The sequence below is a fragment of the Vigna radiata genome, chromosome 4 (genome assembly GCF_000741045.1).
Source record: "Vigna radiata var. radiata cultivar VC1973A chromosome 4, Vradiata_ver6, whole genome shotgun sequence".
Taxonomy (NCBI): Eukaryota; Viridiplantae; Streptophyta; class Magnoliopsida; order Fabales; family Fabaceae; genus Vigna; species Vigna radiata.
In genome coordinates this window covers 8962175-8970997 of record NC_028354.1, presented here as the reverse complement: position 1 = coordinate 8970997, position 8823 = coordinate 8962175, and positions in this window count along the sequence as shown.

Below are 8823 nucleotides of genomic sequence, written 5' to 3'. Positions count from 1 at the left end.
TTTCCTGAAGGGACATTTACTACATGGGAGACTGTGGCAACAATGTTTGTTAATAAATATTTTCCACAGTCCAAAGTTACTCAGGGAAGGCTGGAGATATCATCATTCAAACAGAGCATGGAGGAGACTCTTGGTTAAGCCTGGGAAAGATTCTAGGGCTTATTGAGGAAGACACCAGTTCACGGTTTTGACAAGACCACTATAGTTCTTGCTTACCTAGGTAGTCTGAACACGCAATCTAAGATGATGCTTGACGCCTCAGCTAGAGGTGATATAAAGAAGAAGACTCAAGATGAAGCCTATGACTTGATTGAGAGTATGGTTGCTAATAAGTAGGAAACTTACAGTGAAAGGGGCACACCTGTTTAGAAGAGAGGAGTTTTGAACTTGCCTGCAGATGATGCTATGCTAGCTCAGAATCATCTTCTGACTCAAAAGCTAGATAATTTGACAAAGATTCTCTCACAACTTCCTAAGGAGATTCGTAATGTCTCCCAAGCATAGCAACTTTGTGATTTCTATGGTGGTGACCATATCAATGCTCAATGTGCTTTACTAGAGGAGATGCAACAGGAAGTAAAGTATATGGGGAATGGGAATCAGTTCCAATATAGGTAGGGGAACTTCAACCAAGGCAACTCTAGCCAAGGTTGGAAGAACCATCCTAGTATTGGGCAACCATAGAATAACCCATATGGACAAACATGAGGTTTCCAACTGCAACAATCGTTACCTTTGTGGCAGCAGGTCAATCACTTGACAGAGACTGTTAGAGACTTTACTGATAGATTTGATAATTTAATGAAGGTTTATGAGTCTCAACATGCAAGTAAACAAGCCAGCTTCAGATCTTTGGAGATGCAACTTGGTCAACTATCAAAAAGGGTTGAGACCACATAAAAGAATCAACTTAGGGTTAATACTGATGTTAATCCTATGGAGGAGTGTCATGTTGTTGTAAGAAGGGAGAAAAGAAAACCAGAGGAGGAAGTTATTGAGATAGAAAGTAGTGAGGAGAAAGATGAAGACATGAGTGAGAGTAACTAGATTAAGAGTGGTGAGAAAGAGAAAGAAGAGGAGAGGTTTGAAAAAAATGAGAGAGAAAATGAGGAAAGAAGAGATGGTCATAATGGGCAAATTAGAGAAATATTTAATCAGTTGACTATTGTTCCTTTAGATGAAAATCATCCTCAAATTCCTGTTTACTCTAAGAAAATTAATTATTACCTCAGAGAGGTGATAGATTTATATGCAGATGAAGAAGAACAGGAAGTGCATGTGCAGCCGAGAAAGAAACATCATCCACCTAAAATGAAGGATCTAGGGTGGTTGACTCTTCCATGCGTGATAAATGATGTGGATATAGGAAGAGCTATGATAGACTCTGGATCTAGCATTAATATGACGCCCTTGAGTTATCTGAAGAAAATTAAAGGGTTGGTATTAAAACCATCTGATATTTCTCTGACAGTTGCAGATGGTTCTATTAAGAAGCCAACTGGCAGGTGGAGGATGCAATTGTTCGTATTGAGCAGTTGGAGTTCTTGGTTGATTTTGTAGTTGTGGATATAGAGAATGAGGGAAGAATTCCATTGATTTTGGGAAGACCTTTTATGAGGACTTCTAAAATGGTGATATGTATCCATGACGGGAGAATGATGTTAAAAGACCAAGACCAGGTGTTAACATATAGTAGCTCCAAAGAAGACAAAATGAGAATAAAAACGAGAGCTAGACATAAAAAGAGAAGGAGAGAAAAGGCATCTAAAGATAGCACAATAGGTACTGAAACTGACAGTTGTAATGTTTTACAGGTACCTAAAGATGAAGAGGTTGATAAAGGAGGAACGATCCACTCAGAATATACATCACTTCCACGTGGTTCACAGGTAAGATTCAAGAATAAGAAGTGGATTGTGAACAAGATTAAAGAAGATGGAGTAGTGGAGATTAGAAGACCTTACACCAAAGCCATTAGAAGAGTGGATAGAAGACAACTGATGAGTTGGGTAGATAAAGATCCCAACCGGGATGGGAAGACATGATGTTATCTTATTAAATCCCAACTGTTGTAAAACATTTGTAGTTTTAAGTTTATTTTATTTTGAACTTGTAATTCTTTGGATTTTTAAACATTTTTGGGTAGCATCTACTGAGGGATGCTAAAGATTTAGGTATTTACTGAAGGATACCAAAAAGGTACACCTATCGATGGGTGTTGGTAAGGAGGCACTTACTGATGAGTGCTTGGCAGGAATGTCATCCTCAAGAAGAGTGAAGACTCTGGGCAATAAGAGGAGGGAGCCAAAAAGGCCAAGGAGATTCTATTCTTCTAGGTTCCTTTCTAAAAAGCATGAGGAGCACTACGTGACTGTACAGGAGAGGCGACTATTGATGGAGAGGAAGGCCATGTATATTCTAGATTTAGCTCCAGAGTTTGGGCTGGAGATAGAGAGGCGAGGTTGGGAGAGATTGACCACTTATCCTGCACCAGTTAGCATTGATCTGGTGAAGGAATTCTATACGAATGCCTTGCCCAAAGGAGGACTGTCACCTGGGAGGTACATGAGCTATGTGAGGGGACAGATCATCAGGTATGACCCCGACACCATCAACAACTTTATGGGTACTGAGTGGCCAGGAGAGTAAAGTAGGTATGTTGCTCTTACAGGGGAGTACAAGGATTATGAGGACATCAAGAGGGTGATGTGCATCCCTGGGAGACACTTTCAAAGGAACCCTAATGAAGCGCCAGTCAATTTCATTAGGGCGGATTTAACTCCCCTGGTAGAGTACTGGATGGTATTCACTAACGCCAACATACAGTCATGATCCCATGTCTCTGGCATTACCGTGCATCAGATTCTCTTTATCTACTGCATGCTAAGGCAGATGGATATAAAGCTGGGGAGATCATTGCCAACGAGATTCAGGGTTGCGCTACCACTGTTAGTAGTAGGACACCGTTGGGACATTCGTCCTTGATTACTTATCTATGCCAGCAGGCTGGGGTGGACACTACAGTTCCACCTTATGAGAAGCTGAGGAGGGCTATTGATGCCTTTTATTATCGTCAGTTTTGTGGAGGTGACGAGCCAGCCAGAGCAGTTCCTAGGAGACGTCCTAAGAGAGCAGCAACTCAGCAAGAGGATGCACCTGTAGATGCACCGACACAACACGCTGAGCCTTTCCAGATGAGGGACATGTATATGTCCATGATGGAGGTTAGGATGGAGTCTCTCCGTAGAGGGCAGGTAGCTACTGCTGAGATGATTATAGGATTATATGACACACCACCAGTGCACAGGTGGACTATGGACGAGTTCCATAGTACGATGGCTTGGCCTCAGGAGCAGGCACAGGGCAGCAGGTCTGGAGTAGTTGGAGCACCAGGAGGAGATGAAGATGACCAGGAGGATGATGATTTTGAGGATGCACAGGATGGTGATGAGTATGACTCAGATGAGGACATGGACTGATAAGGCATCTACTGATGGGTGCCAGCACTAAGACGAGGATTTTTCTTTTTCTTTTGTACTTTGGATTTGTAGAATAGGTTGAACTGCATTTTTGTGTCTATGCTTGGCTTGTACACTGATTCTGATGATGGTTTGATGATATTGCATGATGAGTTATTTGACGATGATTGAAAGTGGTTGATGATTGAGACTATGTGCATGTTGATATCCAGGTGAATGGTTCACTAACTATGTGAATAGATGTGTTGTGATTTATGATTGTGATCATGATACTAAGCAGAGTGTATGAATGATGTGTGAGAAAGCATGTTGTGTGAGGTATTGAGCTCTAGAGTTTTCATTGATATATGTACTGTTCACAGGGAAGCATGAATGATATTGCCTGAGTCTTGATAGTTGATTGAATTGCATGTTTATGACATATGATCAAGGCCATGTTTGAAAGCCCCTACTTAGCCAAATTTTTGCCCAAAGTGATTAAATGTTATATCCTTTTTGAACCTTAGCCTTAAACAAGATTAAAACCCTTGTTTTGAATTAAGGTTAAATATGTCTTTTGGTCCTCATATTTGTGTCCAATTCTCAACTCAGTGCTCATATTTTTTTTTGTCCCAATTGAATCCAAATATTTGTTAATTTGAGGTAATAAAGTCCTCTCTGGTAATTTTGGATTAACGCCGTCTGATTGTGATGACATGGATACAAACATTAATAACTCATTTATACTGATTCTTATGTGGAAATTTATTTAAATTAAAAGATTATGGCATGGTAAAATTAAAAAGGGGAATTAGGGATTTAGAAACACGACGCCTTCTTCATCCATTTCTTCACCCCAATGCTCTTGCCCCAATTCCAATCCACGCTTTTCTCGGCGGCGTCGTGGAGAAAATTCTGCTACCGAAAAAATCGAGGACCAAGACGAAGCTCTGGCTCGGTCAAGGCGGACAGCAAAACGACACCGTGTCTTTAACCTCTTCTTTGTTGAGGTATGGTGTGGAAGACTGTGAAGGTAGGGAGCGGAATGGAAGCATCTTCAAGATACCTTCAAGCCTTCGGACATAGTTGCCTACCCTCAAGATACCGGCAAAATCGATGTGCTCTGAAAGCGGTGTTTGAGAAAAAGTGGGAAATCTGGGATTCTAGGACAATGTTCGAATATGATGAATTTATGCACTGGCGCGTTATACAGGAACAGAGTGTTGCTGAAGTTCTCGTAATCGTGAAAAAAGTGAGTAGAACAGACATGGTTGACAGGGGGTGTTAGCATCACTTTCATGATGTGCGTGGTGTTTGAGAAAAAGTGGGTACACTTTTTTGGTTAGGGGTATATGATTTTGTTGATGGCAAACATAGTTCCCTCTTGAAGTCAATTTCACCCCTCAAGATCGCTAACGCCACACCTTGCTCAGTCTCTATCACACCCAAAAGCCACACAAGAACCTCAAATCAAATTCAGAAACAACTAAATCCACCCAAAGCGATGGAACCTTACCTACCCAAAATGGGGGAACCCCACAAAGAATCACCCCAGCACTACACTTCTCCCCTAAAAAACCCCAAAAAAATGGTCCGCGAGTGACGACGATTCACCTGATCCCCAACTCGTGCATTTTCCTCTTATTTTCTTAATGATTTTGGTACTGTAAATGGGTTTGATTTCTTGTGTAACTGGGTAGTGTGATCTTCTCGCTGTCGGATATGTTGCAGGAAAGGTGAGTGTGAGAGAGGTAAGAACCTCTTCCCATCAAATTGTAACAGCAAGAAGCTGATTGGTAGAAGACTTAATAATAAATTAAATAAAAAATTCCACCTAATATAACATGTATACATGTCATCACAGTTAAACGGAGTGAGTGGAAAGTTAACGGAGAGGGTTTTATTGTCTCAAATTAACAAATATTTGGATTCAATTGGGACAAAAAAAAATATGAGGACTGAGTTGAGAATTGGGCACAAATATGAGGACCAAAAGACATATTTAACCTTGAATTAATTACCTTGAGTTGGGTTGAGAATAATTGTATGTATTGAAAAGGTTCAAGTTTGGGGTCTTTTGGGGAAAGTTAAAAGGCAAAAGAAAATCATTGAACTCAAGTGTTGAAAAAGAAAAATGCATGAGAAAAGAAAAAGAAGAAAAAAAAAAGCATGAAAGATGAGCTCAATAAAAAGAAAAGGGCAGAAGTTGGGAATGAGTGAGATTGGTGGAAAAGAGAGTTTATACTTGAACTTTGAATGCTAAAATAACTCTCTTGACTCAAGGATATTGTGATCTAGAAAAACCATTTTTTCTTGTTAGCCCAGCCTCATTACAAGCCTTGGAAAATTCCTTGTGATGACATTTGCATGTGAGAATGTTGATTGTTTTAGATGAAGGGAAATTTTGTTTTATGTGACATGTGAATAGTTGAGAGTGGAGTGTCCTCCTAAACACTTGAGTGATTAAGTGAAACACTTGCTTGGTGAGAATTGTTGAATTTCATGTTTACATCTATGCTTAGTGGATTGATCATTCATGAATAAAACATCTGTTGGGAAATATGTGATTATTGAACTGAATTGGATTGAAAGCATGCATGCATCTTGATATGATTCCACTGAAAATCTGAATTGAATAGTAACTTGTTATGAGGAAAATGAGTTTTGAAAATATTGAACTATTTGATGAAAAAGTGGAAAGCCAAGTTTTATCTTGTTTGCTTAAGGACAAGCAAAGTTTTAAGTTTGGGGTTGTGATAAAGGTCTAAAAACCTTTATTTTTATGCTTCAATGTGATGTCAAAACACACCCTTTATGGCTTAGAATGAGCTTAAAGTCAAGTAAAACACTTATTTGAGTCATGAGAGAGTCAAAAGTTGGTTTTAGAGATATTATGCTTGTTTTTGCATTGTTTTGCAGGGTTTTGATGAGAATTAAAGATTGAAGTGAATTAGGACGGACTTTAACTCAAGAAGGAAGAAGAAAAAGGAAGAAAAGAAGAGTTTATGCACCGTAGAGTGGCCAAAACCAACGCTAAGCAGCCAGAGCGATTAGAGGCAAACCGCTCAACGGTAAAACTAACTACTGAGCGGTGGCGCGACAAGAGGGAAATCGCTGAGCGGTTTAATTAGGCGTTGAGCGGTTATCTGTTTTTATTGGGCTTAGATTCTGTTACTTTTTTGGTCTATAAATAGACCCAGTGCGATTCAAATTGTAATCTTTTGGCCAGCAGAGACGTCCAGAGCTGTTCTACACACCTTGGAGGAGGTTCCTTGGATGCTTAGGCTCCAATCTACCAAATTTAGGGTTTATTCTTCCATTCTTTCATTATTTTTCATCTAGATTCACCATGTCCATGGTGAACTAAACCTTAGGTTGTTGGGGAACAATGTAATCTTTTGAAACTCTCTTATATCAAAATTTTTATCTTCTTTATATGCTTGCATATGCTGATCTTATCAATTGTTGGGTTCCACTAGTGGAAAAATACCTTTCTATGACAGACCTATTATGACGTACAAAAATTATACGTCATAATAGGTTGTCCGGTGGCAAAATTGTAATAAAAGTAAGATATATTATGACGTAGTTTTATACACCAGTCATAATATAAAATGGAGTAGGAAACTTGTAAATAAGTTGAAAGTATATTATCACGTATATATGGATATACGTTATAATATGTTAAAATTTTTTAATGTATTATTACATCTCTAATTTTATCTCTTTCACTTCCCTCTCACTCTCAGACTCTCGGCCCTTTCTCTCATCCCTTTCTCTCATCTCTAATTTTATCCTCTCATTCTCTCTTCCTCTTTTCGTCTCTTCCTCTCTGAACTCTCGTTCCAAGAACACTCCCTCCCTCGTGCTTTTCTTGCTCTGAGAACACTCTTCTTCCGCGACGCGAAAGGGCCGCCATCAACTAGGTTTTCTCGTCTCGTCCACTAATGCAGACTACTGCATTCACTAGCTTTTCTTGCTCTGAGAACACTCTTCTTCCGCGATGCGAAAGGGCCGCCATCAACTAGGTTTTCTCGTCTTGTCCACTAATGCAGACCGCCGCATCCACAACCCTTCTCCGACCAACAGTTGGAACCGCTGGTGTCGTCGCACATACTCTACCCTCACTCTATGGCCTCGGTGGCGTCATCGCAACTGGAACCGGCTAAGAGGAAACGGGAGCGACCGAGGAAGTACAGCACATCAAAGCAGGTTCTTGTTTGTCATTTCAGTCATTCTCCGCGGACAAGAAGTCCCACTTACCAACGTTCCCTTCTTCCTCATCTTTCACGTCTAAGAAATCTCATTGCTTCACTCTAGGTTTGTTTTCCCTTTCTCAATTTCACTTATTAATACTTAGAGAATTAGGCGAGTTGAAATATCTCAAGGTGTGCTTGATCTAGGAATGAATCTGTTAACCGGACCTGTCAAGAGTTTTTTCCCTTGAAATTGGTAATGTCCTTTTGTGTAAAATTTCCATTAATTTGGTTACATACAAGGGAAATTATAAAACCTAAGTAATGTTTATACTAACCGTAGAGTTATAAATATCACTAAATCTGTGTAAACCAAAAAGTCCTACAAATACCAAAAAAAGAATCTGATGTCCTTTTCAATTCTTTTATTGTCTGTTCAGATTATTTTTCACACGATTCTTAACACTTACTTTTGGTTTGAAGCTCAGTTAGATTTCGCATATAACTTATTTCAGTCCTTGCTGAAACTTTAGTTGAACATTGCTACTCAGTGTTGAGTCCAATTATAAACCTTCATATTTTTAGTACAGTTATTAGTTTTNNCACTTTTAGCCCGTTTTAGTTACTAATTTTAGGTCTTAAGTAGTCATATTTTGATTTTTAGGTATATTTAGTGAGTTGAGTTTTTTCTTAGCTAGATTTTACCATTTTAAACTTGTTAGGACAATTGTCTTACTTCCTTCTAGGAGAGTTTAGTGTTGTTGTGTAAATTGGTTAGCTACTGTTTTAGGTGTCTTATATCATTTAGAATGTGTCTACTAGGTAGTTTGTTTTAATTTTACCTTAGTTTTTACTTTCTTTATGTCATTTAGAATGTGTCTAGATAGTTGTTTAGCATTTCCAAATACTAGTTTAGTTCAATTCTCAGATTTTGCAGTTTTAGCCTATTGTAATCTAGTTTACGTCTTAGATAGTCAAATTTTAAGTTTTATGCAGATTTTGGTGTTTGAGTTATTCCTTATCTTCTTTTTACCAATTAAAATGTGTCTACATGTTTTCTTTAATTTTTCCTAAGTTGATTTAGTGCAGATTTACATTTTTGGCTAGTTTAGTAGGCTATCTTAGTTTTAGGTAGTGAATTTTTGAAGTCTTCTTATAACTTAAAGTTT